Source organism: Epinephelus fuscoguttatus, unplaced genomic scaffold (genome assembly GCF_011397635.1).
Source record: "Epinephelus fuscoguttatus unplaced genomic scaffold, E.fuscoguttatus.final_Chr_v1 AP022699.1".
Taxonomy (NCBI): Eukaryota; Metazoa; Chordata; class Actinopteri; order Perciformes; family Serranidae; genus Epinephelus; species Epinephelus fuscoguttatus.
Window position 1 is genome coordinate 793,733 of NW_026057521.1, and position 17,122 is coordinate 810,854.

The 17,122-nt window shown below is 39.3% G+C and overlaps 1 pseudogene; it reads left to right on the forward strand.

Moving 5' to 3' along the window:
* Window positions 1-15,380: 15,380 nt before the first annotated feature.
* On the forward strand, window positions 15,381-16,619 carry LOC125885346 (putative nuclease HARBI1; annotated as a pseudogene).
* The last annotated feature ends 503 nt before the right edge of the window (window positions 16,620-17,122 follow it).

A 17,122-nucleotide genomic window follows, 5' to 3' on the forward strand; every position in this document is an offset into this window, starting at 1 on the left:
GAGATTCTGCCCCTATCATGTCTGCATGTAAGATGTAGACACGCGCACACACACACACACATCATGTTTCTGTGAGTTTGTGTGGCACAGCGGTTGCCATGGTAATAAACTAGGTGCACCTGGCAGAAGAGCAGAGACAGACAGACAGAACACAGATAAGAGAGCTCTTTTAGAGGAGATTTAACTCCTCGAACAAATTCTTCGCATACCCAAAGCGTTGGTCCAATCATGAAAATAAAGTGATGGTGAGAGACAGCCACTTGTCATGAACGTACGTGTTGTGTTTTATATTTCTCGAGTCCAAAAAAGTCGGCGCTCCCTTCGCTTTGGAGCCGCTCAGCAAAAATGTGTACGTGTGACAGATTCCATGTCAACATTTCTGTGACCAGGACAAATTTTCCTACGTTTTGTGGTATAAATTGTGTATGTATAGTGAAAATTCTGGCCGTATGAGCAAGTTGAAGAGAAAATTCAAGTATGAGTAGAGGGCTGTGTGTGTGTGTCTGTGTGTGCAGCCGTTGCCATGGCGATTCCTGACTTGCCTGCGCTTGAGGGGCACACAGACAGCTCATGAGAGAGAGGATCAGCAAACACTGTTTTTAATGGATTTTCACTGCTCGAACAAATTCTTCCCATACCCAAACCGTTGGTCCCATCATGAAAATAAAGTGATGGTGAGAGACAGCCACTTGTCGTGAACGCACGTGTCAAGTTTTATATTTCTCGAGTCCAAAATGGGGTCACAGGAGCGAGTTACAAATGTGTTGCACCTCAGCTGTTTCCAGAAATTTCTCCTCTCAGATTACATGGGAGTGAATGAGAAAAAAAACGGCGCTCCCTTCGCTTTGGAGCTGCTCAGCAAAAACGTGTACGTGTGACAGATTCCACGTCAACATTTATGTGAGCAGGACACATTTTCCTACGTTTTGTGGTATGAATTGTGTATGTACAGTGAAAATTGTGGCCGTATGAGCGAGTTGAAGAGAAAATTTCTTGATTAATTTTCAGCTGCTCTTCACTCTAGTGATGACATCACCCACTCTAGCTCACGCAATACACACCCATTATAAAGTCTGAGAAGGGCTGAAAACTTCATGGATTTTAAACTGATTTTGTAGAAAAACTAAAAGAGATACTGAAAATTTGAATTAGTTCCTGAAAGTCGACAACAGCGTCAACATTTGAGAGCTGGAATGGAGTTTCTACGTCAATGTATGAATTCGTGATGTGTGGGTGAAGATGAGTGAGTTTGAAGGATTTTCTCATTGACTTCCATTATAACAAAGTTTTAGAAAATGCTGAATATTTTTGAAAGTTTAAATGGTATTGAAAAGTTGAATCATATGTAAAATGTCAGCAAAATGATGAATATTTTCCATTTTGAATGGAGTTTCTAGCTGAAAGTATGAATGGGTAGTCACAGTTTGAAAAAAGGTGAAATTTTTAGATTTTTGAGGATTCCATAATGCATTCCCAATGGGAAAAGGATTTGGGAAAAATCGTAACTATCTCGGAAAATATGAACATTAGGAAAAAAGTGAATACATCCGTGAATGTCCTAATTCAGCTGAACGTTTTCATGTTTGAACGGTTTTAATCGGTTGAAGTTTGTGGAACTAGTAGCGGTCCAACCGTTTTCGCTCCATCCGCTTTAATAGAAGTCGGAATTTTAACGTTGAATTCCCGGGAAAATATGAATGTTATGGAAAAATTTGAAAGTTTCCGATAATGTCCTAATGAAGCCGAATCAGAAGAAGTTTGAATGGTTTAAATCGGTTGAAGTATGTTGAAGATAACTGATGTTGAAAAACGCGGCGGAAGAATAATAATAAGAAGAAGAAAAATAAAGAATTTTGGTAGTAGAAGAACATAGGTTGTGAATGCTTGCAGCATTCACACCCAACTAGAGAAGCAATTTCTGAAGAAATTGCAGGTGTGAATGCTGCGAGCTGAAGCCACGCTGCAATGCTGTCTTGAATACAATAAAGTTTGAATGATTTGAATGTTTGAAAGTTTGGTGAAAAGCTGACTCCACACTGAATAGCTGCCTTTTATAAAATAAAGTTTGAATGATTTGAATATTTGAATCTTTGACTGAGATTTATGAAATCCAATATGGCCACCACCTAGTGATGCCACAATATGCAAATTAGATGAGTTAATTTACTCCCATCAGATTCCTCTTCCTTTATTTTGAGGATGAGACGACAAAAACAGCACAAAACAAAAGAAATGTACTGTGTAAACATGTTAACAATGCTGTTTTACTGAGATTTATGAAATCCAATATGGCCGCCACCTAGTGATGCCACAATATGCAAATTAGATGAGTTAATTTACTCCCATCAGATTCCTCTCCCTTTATTTTGAGGATGAGACAACAAAAACAGCACAAAACAAAAGAAATGTACTGTGTAAACATGTTAAAAATGCTGTTTTACTGAGATTTATGAAATCCAATATGGCTGCCGCCTAGTGACGCCACGATATGTAAATTAGATGAGTTAATTTACTCCCATCACAAACTTTGGCTCATGATGAATAGTTTTCTCATTTACAGTGTGCCTTTATCTCTCACCACTTTCATGCGAAAGCCTTTTGAAATGTTGAAATGAATATTTTCCTCAAATAACTCTGGCAACTAAAAGGTTAAAATGGAGATTCTGCCTGTCATGTCTGCATGTAAGATGTAGACACGCACACCCACACACACATCATGTTTCTGTGAGTTTGTGTGGCACAGCGGTTGCCATGGTAATAAACTAGGTGCACCTGGCAGAAGAGCAGAGAGAGACAGACAGAACACAGAGAAGAGAGCTCTTTTAGAGGAGATTTAACTTCTCGAACAAATTCTTCCCATACCCAAACCGTTGGTCCTATCATGAAAATAAAGTGATGGTGAGAGACAGCCACTTGTCGTGAACACACGTGTTGTGTTTTATATTTCTCGAGTCCAAAATGGGGTCACAGGAGCGGCTTACAAATGTGTTGCACCTCAGCTGTTTCCAGAAATTTCTCCTCTCAGATTACGTGGGAGTGAATGAGAAAAAAATCGGCGCTCCCTTCGCTTTGGAGCCGCTCAGCAAAAATGTGTACATGTGACAGATTCCATGTCAACATTTCTGTGACCAGGACAAATTTTCCTACGTTTTGTGGTATAAATTGTGTATGTACAGTGAAAACTGTGGCCGTATGAGGAAGTTGAAGAGAAAATTCAAGTATGAGTAGAGGGCTGTGTGTGTGTGTCTGTGTGTGCAGACGTTGCCATGGCGATTCCTGACTTGCCTGAGCTTGAGGGGCACACAGACAGCTCATGAGAGAGCAGAGGAGCAAAGGCTGTTTTTAATGGGTTTTCACTCCTCGAACAAGTTCTTCCCATACCCAAACCGTTGGTCCCATCATGAAAATAAAGTGATTGTGAGAGACAGCCATTTCTTGTGAACGCACGTGTCGAGTTTTATATTTCTCGAGTCCAAAATGGGGTCACCAGAGCGAGTTACAAATGTGTTGCACCTCAGCTGTTTCCAGAAATTTCTCCTCTCAGATTACATGGGAGTGAATGAGAAAAAAAACGGCGCTCCCTTCGCTTTGGAGCCACTCGGCAAAAATGTGTATGTGTGACAAATTCCATGTCAACATTTCTGTGAGCAGGACAAATTTTCCTACGTTTTGTGGTATGAATTGTGTATGTACAGTGAAAATTGTGGCCGTATGAGCGAGTTGAAGAGAAAATTTCTTGATTAATTTTCAGCTGCTCTTCACTCTAGTGATGACATCACTCACTCTAGCTCACGCAATACACACCCATTATAAAGTCTGAGAAGGGCTGAAAACTTCATGCATTTTAAACTGATTTTGTAGAAAAACCAAAAGAGATATTGAAAATTTGAATTAGTTGCTGAAAGTCGACAACAGCGTCAACATTTGAGAGTTGGAATGGAGTTTCTACGTCAATGTATGAATTCGTGATGTGTGGGTGAAGATGAGTGAGTTTGAAGGATTTTCTCATTGACTTCCATTATAACAAAGTTTCAGAAAATGCTGAATATTTTTGAAAGTTTGAATGGTATTGAAAAGTTGAATCATTTGTAAAATGTCAGCAAAATGATGAATATTTTCCATTTTGAATGGAGTTTCTAGTTGAAAGTATGAATGGGTAGTCACAGTTTGAAAAAAGGTGAAATTTTTAGATTTTTGAGGATTCCGTAATGCATTCCCAATGGGAAAAGGATTTGGGAAAAATCATAAATATCTCGGAAAGTATGAACGTTAGGAAAAAACTGATTACATCCGTGAATGTCCTAATTCAGCTGAACGTTTTCATGTTTGAACGGTTTTAATCGGTTGAAGTTTGTAGAACTAGTAGCGGTCCAACCGTTTTTGCTCCATCCGCTTTTATAGAAGTGGGAATTTTAACGTTGAATTCCCGGGAAAATATGAAGGTTATGGAAAAATTTGAAAGTTTCCGATAATGTCCTCATGAAGCTGAATCTGAAGAAGTTTGAATGGTTTGAATCGGTTGAAGTATGTTGAAGATAATTGATGTTGAAAAACGCGGCGGAAGAATAATAATAAGAAGAAGAAAAATAAAGAATTTTGGTAGTAGAAGAACATAGGTTGTGAATGCTTGCAGCATTCACACCCAATAAGAAAAATAAAGAATTTTGGTAGTAGAAGAACATAGATTGTGAATGCTTGCAGCATTCACACCCAATAAATGCACCAAAAACAATAGGGTCCTCGCCTTTGGCGAGGACTGCTCTGTGAGCAGTCCTCTGCCTTCGGGCTCGGTCCCTAATAATAAACGCACCAAAAACAATAGGGTCCTCACCTTCAGCGAGGACTGCTCTGTGAGTCCTCTGCCTCAGGGCTCGGTCCCTAATTAAAGCTGCAAGCAGCGTTTGGCGGGACCTCGCACTCGTGCCCGTTTCGCCCCCCAGCATATGTCGTCATTATGAATTATTTAGAAATATCAAACATATTGCCACAAACATCAGAAAATCCTTATAGAGCTGAACGGTTTGATGTTTGAATGTTTTCTGTAGCTGTAGATATGCATATGTGATGTCACAGTATGCAAATTAGATGAGTTAATTTACTCCCATCTGATTCCTCTTCCTTTATTTTGAGGATGAGATGAAAAAAACAACACAAAACAAAAGAAATCTACTGTGTAAATATGTTCAAAATGTTGTTTTACTGAGATTTATGAAATCCAATATGGCTGCCGGCTAGTGACGCCACAATATGCAAATTAGATGAGTTAATTTACTCCTATCACAAACTTTGGCTCATGATGAATAGTTTTCTCATTTACAGTATGCCTTTATCTCTCACCACTTTCAAGCCACAGCCTTTTGAAATGTTGAAATGAATATTTTCCTCAAATAACTCTGGCAACTAAAGGGTTAAAATGGAGATTCTGAGCCTGTCATGTCATCAGGTAAGTTTTAGAATCGCGCACACATCATGTTTCTGTGAGTTTGTGACAGTGGTTGCCATGATGACTAAGTAGGTGCAGCTAGGGTCAGAGTGAGAGAGACAGAACACAGAGAGACCTGTTTGAGTGGAGATTTAACTACTTGAAGAAGTTCTTCCCATTCCCAAACCGTTGGTCTTACTTTGAAAGGGCAAATAGGTCACGTCCTGTTGGATTTAGGACATGCCAGTTTTGGTTTGATCTGTCTACGACATTCCTACGGGCCACAGTGGCCATTTTAGTGCACCTAGGTGGTGCTAGAGAGCCCATTTTGGCACTTTAGAGGTTAATTATGTGTATTTGCTGTTTCAAATGAAGTTTCTGCTGCTGTAATCTGTCCTTTAAAGATTGTGAGACACACAGACAGAGAGAGCAATGTGTGTCTGTCTGTGTGTGCAGACGTTGTCATGGCGATTAATGACTTGCCTGCACCTGAGGGGCACACAACAGAGCTCATGAGAGCAGATCAGCAAAGGCTGTTTAATATGGGTTTTAACTCCTCAAACAAGTTCTTCCCATACCCAAACCACTGGTCCAATCAAGAAAATAAAGTGATTGTGAGAGACAGGCACTTCTCGTGAACACACGTGCCGTGTTTTATATTTCTCGAGTCAAAAATGTGGTCAGAGAAGCGAGTTTAAAATGTGTTGCACCTCAGCTGTTTCCAGAAATTTCTCCTCTGAGTTTACATGGGAGTGAATGAGAAAAAAATCAGCGCTCCCTTCGCTTTGGAGCCACTCAGCAAAAATGTGTACGTGTGAGAGATTCCATGTCAACATATCTGTGAGCAGGACAAATTTTCCTACGTTTTGTGGTATAAATTGTGTCTGTACAGTGAAAATTGTGGCCATGGCAGCGAGTTAAAGACAAAAGTTTTAGAGATTTTTAGAGCCTCTCCACTCTAGCTCACAGCATTAACATGCAATACACACCCATCATAAACTGACAATTTCTCCACTTTTGCTCATGGTACTTTAAGAGGCACAGATTAAAAACGGTAAAAGATATGAAAAAGATGAAAACATGAGTGAATAGATGAGACCTGTGGCAACATTTGAGAGTTGGAATGGAGTCTGTAGCACAAAGTATGGAGACGCTGTAAAGGCTAGAAAAAGCCCAAAGATTGGTCTCTTTCTCCCCCCTGCTGCCATTCATTTCCTATGGGACAGCTTTCAAAGATTGTCAGGACGTTTTTCTGACATCTCACCTTTCGGAGGCCATAAAATCCAAACTAATCGAGGAATGAAAAAGTTATGAATAAGATCTGATTAGAAGGAGTTGATCTGTCATCTGTGCAAGTTTGAAGCCGATACGGTAAACGGTGTATGACAAGAAGATTTTTTAGGATAGGCAGTTTTAAGGCAAAATCTTACTTTGAAAGGGCAAATAGCTCACTTCCTGTTGGATTTAGGTCAGGGGTGTCAGCGCGTGATTTTTAGGTTTTCATGAGACGAACACGGCAGTTTTTGTTTCATGTTTCTACGACGTTCCTACAGGCCCTAGCAGCCATTTTTGTGTGCCTAGGTGGCGCTAGAGAGCCCATTTTGGCACTTCAGGGGTTAATTTCATGATTTTCTAAAATTTTTCACCGGTTGTGATGTGCGTGCCAATTTTGGTGAGTTTTTGAGTATGTTTAGGGGGTCAAATTCCAGTTCAAAGAGGTGGCAGGAGACCGAATGAAACTTTGACATGTGTGATGATCAATCAACACATCCATATTCATTTGAAATCATGTGACCTAGTGAAAGCTTGAGTGATGTGTACTGGCTGCTTTGAGGATCTAAGTACAGCAATCACACAGAAATATATACTAGTTAATGTCAGTGGAGAAAGGAAGAAAGAATAAAGAATAAAGAAAAAACGCAGCAAAAACTGTTCTGTGAGCAGTCCTCTGCCTTTGGGCTCGGTCTCTAATTAAAGCTGCAAGCAGCGATGAACGGGACCTTGGGCTCTCGCTGTTGGCCTCCAGCTCCAGTGCGAATTATTTGTAAGAGTCAAAATGTCAATAAAACAAGCAATGTCAAGAGAATGCAAATCTAGTGTTGTTCCATTTTTTGCATGTGTGTATATGTGGTGTCTGAATGTTCAGGGCCAGAGTGTGTGTGTGTGTGTGTGTGTGTGTGTGTGTGCTCTTGCAAACATAACAGTGGATTTCCACGTCGTTACACATTCACAAACAGTGGAACAGTGGAAAAAAAAACAATTATGTATGAAATGGCCAGCAGTAATCCTTTCCTTTCACTTTTAATTAATAACTAAAAACTAATTTGACATCACACTTTGACTAGACCTGTGAAGTTTAGTCCAAAAATACTGACCTGACCTCGTTTTCACAGGCACTCAATGTCAATAATTTTTTCAATACCTTGTACACCACTTTACATTATTTTCAATAATTACTAACTATTCAGTGGTAGAAAACTAAAAACTAAAAAAGAATGTATTGTAATTTTGTGCTCACTCTACACACATAGGATTATACTTCATGAAACAACACAAGTCCACTATTTGCTGGCACAGAATGACACAAGTTCCCTCTTGGATAGCATAGAGCGATAATCATACTCCAGCATGGATGAATTAAAAAGTCAAGTCAAATTAACAGTACTTATGAGAAAGAAATAAAATTCTCAACGTAATACCCTCTTGAACCATGATATGTTTTATTTTTGTAACAAATCATGAAGGCCCAACTTTGGTGAATATCCTTTACTAGCTAATGTCAAGCTTTAGACTATATTAAACTGAAGAGCCATCCAGAGAGCAACAGAATAATAAACAGAATAAAGAAAACAACTAGTATAACTTTTTTTTTCAGTCAAAAAGGAAAACCTTCCTCTTCCTACTTTTCACAAGCACTGGATGTCAATTAAGTCATTTTTTGAAAGTGACTTTGTGCTTAACCCAAACCTATAGGATAATAGAATAAGTACTTAAAAATCTGAAGAAAGGAAGACTTAAAAAAAAAAGCTGTATTTATAGGAATACACTTTGATTTGCATTTGTATGTTTGTATTTGTATGAATTGTGTATACAATGAATTTTCTGGAAAATACACATTATGTAGAAATCTTGCATTGCATGAATCTATCTTGTAGAGAAAAACTAATCTATTTGGATATGAATCACAGATCCCATATTGTAGTCAAAAATGTGATATTTACACTAACTTTTCTTAATTCAAGGACTGTGTCAATTAAATTGTGTTGTGCTTGAGTTAATGAAATGGGCACTGAAATATTCAGTGTCTTGATGGAGTTAACCTTAATCCTCTCTCAGAATCAAAACAACAGGATGCAGACCTTTAAAGAAGACTCCATGTATGGAATCTTGTTTTGAAGTTTGACTCTATAACAAAAAAGATAGATTTTATATATTGACTCAAGTCCCCTCTTTGCTTGTACAAAATGACACAGGTCCCTGCTTGAATATGATGCAGCGACATACACACTCCTTCATGGATGTGAATAAAGTGTCTGGCTCCTGTGAACAATATTGAAGTTAAAATGAATGATTTAAGATGTAAGATTTGCAGGTAATGTCACCCAAGCCTGCATGACCAAACAAAAAAGATAGATTTTATGTTTTTAGGTGTTTTGAGGAAATGAAGAGGAGACACACCGGAGGGAGGGATGTATCAATACACTAATACTGCATAGATTATTTTTTTCTATAAAGTGATGCACTCACATCTTACACATTAAAGTCTGATGCATGAGTGAATCTTTACACTCTATTGACATTGACTGACAACAGTTACTTCTGATATCTCAGCGTATCTATTACCAAGGACAATGAAATATCGTTGCAGTCTGTCATTATAAGGAACACAAACTTAATTTTCTAAATTCAGGCACTGTGTCATTTAACTTGTCTTGTGTTTGTGTTATGGTAATGAGCAATGAAAGGTTCAGTGTCTGTCATGATGGAGTTAACCATTGTATATATGGACTGAAGTCCCCTTTTTGTTTGAACAAAACGACACAGGTCCACTGTTGATTACTATCGAGCGCTAATCACACTCCCTCATGGATGTAGATCTGAAATATAACAGAGATGAATTTTTTTTTAAAGATATTTTTTGGGGCATTTTTGCCTTTATTGCACAGGACAGGTAAGTATGAAAGGGGGAGAGAGAGAGGGGATGACATGTAGCAAAGGGCCACGAGCTGGATTCGAACCCGGACCGCTGCAGCAACAGCCTTGTACATGGGGTGCCTGCTCTACCACGAAGCCACCGACGCCCCAACAGACATGAATTTTATGAACATACTCCAAATTATCAGATAGTTAAGTATACATGTTTAATACCTAGCTGTCTACAGGTTTGATAGGCTACATTATGCTGTCAGAGAAAATGGTATGTGTTGCCAGGGGAATATGGAAAATGTTTGGTCTTGTTTGCTATAAGCAAAATTTGCTAAAGTGTTTTTTGTAATTAATCAATTAATTGATCATTAATGTTACCAGTGATCAATTGAGGAAAGTGCTTAAAATTGGCAACCCTAGTCAATTGCCTGCTACAATGCATCTATGCATGTAGATTCTTTATTATATATTTACATTTATGATTACACATTTCATCCAGTATTATATATTTGCATTTATGATTACACATTTCATCTAGTAAAATTCACACACTGCTTTTTAGGAAGTTACACATGTTTTAATTTCAGTTGATGATGTGAACATAAAACTAATCAGTGAATGGACTGGTGGGTGTAATTCTGTGACACTGAATCTCTGACAATCAGTATCAGACCTGGATGTCTGCAGTGTGGGGGATGGTCTCCTGTTGTGAACGATGGTCGTTAGAGTCTTTTCACCTTGGGCTTCAGGTTTGCCAGCCTCTCATAGACAAGATGTTGTTTCTGATTCAGAGTGACTGAGACATAGGCAATCAGGTGAATAAGGTGTCTTAATTTAAGATATTGTCTAGGTGCTGTGGAAATTTAAGTTTCCAAACTTTGAAGACTTGGTTGACTTTAAAATGGTACAAATCATGTATGGAGCAGAAAAGAAAAAGCTAAAGCAATCAAACAAACAAAAACCAATCATAGTTATTACATGGAAGCTTCATGCCAAATCTTAATTGTTTGTCCAAAAAATTTTATACACAGAAAGTTTCTATTGCATATTCATAAATTGATCATTATATATTTGATCCTTACCACTGAGATGAGTAAATATATATACTTAAAATTTAAAACACCATTGTCATGAGGAACGGAAAACATGTAGAACATTCCATTTGTTTAAACAAAGGTTTAAAAATAACATGCTGCATGGGGCGCCGGTGGCTTGGTGGTGGAGCGGGCGCCCCATGTACAGGGCTGTTGCCGCAGCAGCCCGGATTCAACTCCAGCCTGTGGCCCTTTGCTGCGTGTCACTCCCTTTCTCTCTCCCCCCTTCACACTTGTCTGTCCTATACATTAAAGGCTAAAAAGCCCAAAAAATATCTTTAAAAAAAAATAATAACAGGCTGCATAAATATGACAATAGATGATCAGAGAGTAACATTGGCATAGTGAGGGAAAGGGTACAGGAACTGCCAGGATGTATAGTGTCTTTTGTTTGTTATAGTTTTCAGTCACGTAACATGCGTGGTGACCTGGAGGGCAAAACAATGGGCCAACATGGCGGCTCAAACTGGAGTCTCCGTAGGCACGCAGCTCAAGCCAGTACAATTTCCTTATGTTTCAAGCCACAAATATTTGAAGAAGGGCTGTGGCATATCATACCATCCACGATAACCCTGGTATAAATTTTACTTAATAAAAAAGTGTCATCTTCCAATATCACTGATATAGCAATGTGTTCCATAGTGCGCACAGCAACAAACACAAGTCCAAACATGTTTTAAGGCCAAAGCACTTTGAAGTATACCCATTGTTGAGCATCAAATGAGGACCAGAGCTGTTTTTCTGCACCCACATATGTGTTTGTGGAGAGCTAAATGGAATTTTAAAAAAGGCATGGATGTTGGGACAAAAAAAATCCCTCACCTTACACTGCTACCAGGATGAAAGCGTACAAAAGTATGGACAGTCATATGTATTTTCCTGGATGGATCAATTGTGCTGCTGTTTGGGAGGCAAAGGACAAGAAATTCTTCAGTGTTAAAGCAAAGGGGAGTACTAATTAATTAATGTTAGCTATCTAACAGTAATCCAAGAATTATAGTTAATTTTAGAGACAGCTGCCACTGTTTGGCCTCCAGAGACAACATAAGATAAGATAAGATAAGATAAGATACACCTTTATTGATCCCACAATTGAGAAATTCCAGTGTTACAACAGTCAAGGGGAAAGAGTCAGATTAAAGATTTCAAAATTTAAAAACGTAAAACAAACTAGGCATGCAAAAAGAGTACAAAAATACAAGAAACAGCAATAAATAATAATAATAATAATAATAATAATGAGCAGTGAATAAAAAGTGAGCAATGGATTAAAGTGAGCTTATTTAGTGCAAAGTGAATATTGTATGTACGTAACATGGTATGTTTAATGGCACAAATCCACACTCTAGTCTTTCCTGAGTTTACTTTGTCAGGCACGATTCTGGAGAAACACACTGAGACTGTTTCATAAGCAACTGAAAACTCTTTGTAGTTGTAAAATATCCATAAAGGTAGAAGTTTGCAAAATCAGTACTCAAGCTAGTTTTTGAAGCTTACATGCTCCCATAAATGCATTTAGTTATTTATATGCTACGTCAATATATATTATTATTATTACTATGTTTTCATTTTGCAGATCATTCAAGTTACACATGTGACACTGAATCTCTGACAATCAATATCAGACCTGGATTGTCTGCGGTGGGGGGGATGGTATCCTGTTGTAAACTATGGTCGTTAGAGTCTTTTCACCTTGGGCTTCAGGTTTGTTAGCTAAAATATTATTTATTCTCAATTCTCAAGTCATCCATGAAAGAGTGTAAATATCGTCCCTCAGTATTCAACAGAGGACCTGTGTCGTTTTATTAAAGCAAAGAGGGGACTTCAGTTAATCTATACAATCTATCTTTTTTGTTTTAGGCCAACTCCATAAAGACATTTTTGGGGTGATATTTGTAATTTTCTTTTGCTGATATGATGGTCTGCAGAGTGACAGCAGTTGCTCTGCAACATGCTCTCATCCAGCGGTGCACTGCACATCCACTCAGCCAGACCATAAGTGCACTAAACTTGGTGAGAAGTGAGAGGAAAACAGCCTACAGAGTCACACTCTTTAAACTCTTTGATTCAGTGAATTAAGGACTTATTTTGACCAAACCAGAGTTGGTGGTTGTTGGGACAGTGAATAGAATAGATTAGAAAACTTTATTGTCTGGAACCAAAAGGCAACAGAAATTTGTCTTTGACAGGGCTCAACACCAGGTTTACACACACACAGAAGACATTTAAAACACATCCAAGACATTTACAGGATCTAAAAAACACGCAAAAAAGATACATGTACAAAATATTGACACTTAAAAAAAACAGAAAAGGACCAGCAGCAAGTCATTATCAAGGCACTGTAACTCCTCTGCTGTTGAGGGCTGTTATTGCAGTTGGAATGAATGATTTTTTGTAAATTGTTTTTCTGGCCAGAGGGACTTTGTATCTCCTGCCTGATGGGAGGAGACTGAATGGGTGATGGAGGGGATGAGAGGGTTCTTCTGTGATCAGGGTGGCTTTCCTGATCACATACAGCTCATACAGATGGAACAGTGGAGTTTGTGGTGAACTGATATTTTGCTGGCTTGATTTGTGATCCGTGAGAGTTTTGTTTTCTGTTTGTTGGTGAGAAAGTTGTACCAGGTGATATTGAAGGTGAGAATGGATTCTATGAGTGACCGGTAGACCATCATTAAGATCATTTTGCTGACATTGAAAGGACTAACAAAGATGGTTTAGGACCATCTTTGTTAGCCTGTTACTCTGGTTTGGTCGAAATAAGTCCTAAGCATTTTGCAGAGCAACTGTTGTCACTCTGCAGACCAATATATTGGCAAAAGAAAATTAAAAATTAAAAAAGATATTTTTATGGGCATTTTTTGCCTTTAATTGACAGGACAGTGAAGTGTAAAAGGGAGAGAGAGAGAGAGGGAGAGACATGCAGCAAAGGGCCACAGGCTGGAGTCGAACCCTGGCCGCTGCGACAACAGCCTTGTACATGGCGTGCCTGCTCTACCACTAAGTCACCGACACCCCGAGAATAAATAATATTTTAGCTAACAAACTAACGACCATCGTTCACAACAGGAGACCATCCCCCACATCGTAGACAGTCCAGGTGTGATACTGATTGTCAGAGATTCAGTGTCACAGAATAGCACCCACCAGTCCATTCACTCATCAGAGGCAGTTTTGTGTTCACATTATCAACTGAAATTAAAACATTTGTAACTTGAATGATCTGCAAAATGAAAACATAGTAATAATATATATTGACGTAGCATATAAATAACTAAATTCATTTATGGGAGCATGTAAGCTTCAAAAACTAGCTTGAGTACTGATTTTGCAAACTTCTACCTTTATGGATATTTTACAACCACAAAGAGTTTTCAGTTGCTTATGAAACAGTCTCAATGTGTTTCTACAGAATCCTGCCTGACAAAGTAAACTCAGGAAAGACTAGATTGTGGATTTGTGCCATTAAACATACCACGTTGTCTCTGGAGGCCAAACAGTGGCAGCTGTCTTTAAAATTAACTATAATTCTTGGATTACTGTTAGATAGCTAACATTAATTAATTAGTACTCCCCTTTGCTTTAACACTGAAGAATTTCTTGTCCTTTGCCTCCCAAACAGCAGCACAATTGATCCATCCAGGAAAATACATATGACTGTCCATACTTTTGTACGCTTTCATCCTGGCAGCAGTGTAAGGTGAGGGATTTTTTTTGTCCCAACATCCATGCCTTTTTTAAAATTCCATTTAGCTCTCCACAAACACATATGTGGGTGCAGAAAAACAGCTCTGGTCCTCATTTGATGCTCAACAATGGGTATACTTCAAAGTGCTTTGGCCTTAAAACATGTTTGGACTTGTGTTTGTTGCTGTGCGCACTATGGAACACATTGCTATATCAGTGATATTGGAAGATGACACTTTTTTATTAAGTAAAATTTATACCAGGGTTATCGTGGATGGTATGATATGCCACAGCCCTTCTTCAAATATTTGTGGCTTGAAACATAAGGAAATTGTACTGGCTTGAGCTGCGTGCCTACGGAGACTCCAGTTTGAGCCGCCATGTTGGCCCATTGTTTTGCCCTCCAGGTCACCACGCATGTTACGTGACTGAAAACTATAACAAACAAAAGACACTATACATCCTGGCAGTTCCTGTACCCTTTCCCTCACTATGCCAATGTTACTCTCTGATCATCTATTGTCATATTTATGCAGCCTGTTATTATTTTTTTTTTAAAGATATTTTTTGGGCTTTTTAGCCTTTAATGTATAGGACAGACAAGTGTGAAGGGGGGAGAGAGAAAGGGAGTGACACGCAGCAAAGGGCCACAGGCTGGAGTTGAATCCGAAGCAGGTTTAGTGAAAACTCAGAGTCTGTTAACCCTGAAATGAGGGAAACTCTGAGTTTTCCGTTTCAAAAAGGGAGGTAACTCAAACCAGAGAAAGAGGGGTAACTCTAGCCTGTTTCAGAGAGAGAGCCAACTTAAGCTCTCGGTCAGTAACCATAGTAACAGACTCTATGAACCTAACCTGGTCGGGACCAGGTTTTTCCTCAATGAGCCTCCAGTTTCTCTCTGTCTCCGCCCTCTTTCAGAACCACACACTCCATTTGATTTCCTCATTCATTCAGTCAGTCAGCGGGCGAGTTTTGGCATATAGCCTAGTTCTGCCGTCTGTCCTTTAAAAAAAATCATTAAAAAAACAACCATGGCATGCCCTTTTGATAACGATCCAGTGGATGAAGGTGCAGCATTACTGCGCAGAGAATTAAATATTCGTCGGGAGATGGTTATCAGACCACGCATAGATGTTCTAGCATTTCCAGACAATTATCTTTTTGAGCGGTACCGTTTCACGTCACAGTCCATCATCTACATACACAACCTAATCCGTCCTTACATTTGCAACATTACCAGTCGTAGTCATGCTCTCACATCCCAGCAGATATTGTGTGTTGCCCTGCGTTTCTTTGCAAATGGAAGTTTTTTGTACAATGTCGGAGATGCAGAGCACTTGAGTAAGGCAACTGTATGCAGGGCGGTCAGAAAAGTGTGCCTCGCCCTGAAACAGCTTTTACCCATCTTTGTCGTTTTCCCTGGACATAAACCTGTCAGAGCCATCAAGGAGGAGTTCCACAGGATTGCAGGTGAATGATGTAGAGACTGTTACATTAATTTTAAATTTATTCTGTTAATGACATAATGACAGTGCTGCAACCTCAGACTGGGATTATTAATTTTAATTTTTTAGGATTTCCCAGTGTGATTGGCTGCATAGATGGCACACACATTCCCATCACGGCTCCCTCACATAATGAAGCTGATTATGTGAATAGGAAGTCCATTCACAGCATAAATGTGCAGGTACATGTAGGCTGGATTGACTACGGTTTCAAAATGTTAAAGCCTGCATCATAGTTCAACTAACATCCGGCATTCTCTGCACTGTCAAGATCATATGTGATGCAGCCCACATCATTTCCAATGTGGAGGCCAAGTGGCCTGGGTCTGTTCATGACTTGAGGATATATCACGAGTCTAATCTGAGCAACAGACTGCAACGTGGTAAGCAGCCTAAAGATTTGCACTGCTGGGTGACAGGGGTTACCCATGCCAACCTAGGCTGCTGACCCCTTACCCTGACCCTGAACCAGGCCCCCAACAGAACTTCAACCGGGCTCACTGCAGGACGAGAGCCCGGGTGGAGATGACCATAGGACTACTGAAAGCCCGTTTCCAGTGCCTACGTCACCTCAGGGTGACCCCTGAGAGGGCCTGTGATATTATTGTGGCATGTGTTGTTCTTCATAATATTGCCACTATTAGAGGAGAGCAACACCCTGCCCTACAAATTGAAGACCCTGATGATGACCCCATCCACCTGCCAGCTATCCAGGACGGCAGAGCAGTCAGAGACACCATATGCCATAATCACTTTAGAGTTTAAGTCACCATCATCACCACCACCACAGCAGTCAAATAAAGACATAATACACATTTCATTTGGTCTTCTTTATTGCCTAAAAATACAAAAGCTAGTTTAGTTAACATTCCAATAGTTAACATAATTAACATAATTCATCTGTGACCATGCACCTACCTCTAACTTGTGCTCCAGTATTTCAATTTCCAGATCTGCCCTCCTAATCTGGCGGTCCAAGTATAGCATTTCTTTGTCTGTTTTTTGTATTTTTTTCAGCAGGTGAATCTTGTACATTTCTTTTACTGGTAACTGGGAATACATAAGGAGGACATTAAATTATGCAGTTGCACATAAATTCCACAGAATGAACCTCTGGTGTTTACTGAACATCTATCTCACTGTGTCAATCTGTGCTTTGGAAATTGAGGGACCCTCCTGCTGCTGCCCAGCCATGCTCTGTTAAAAAGGATGAGAATGTGTTAATACTTCAGTGTACGCTATATGTCACATTCCATATTCCACCAGAA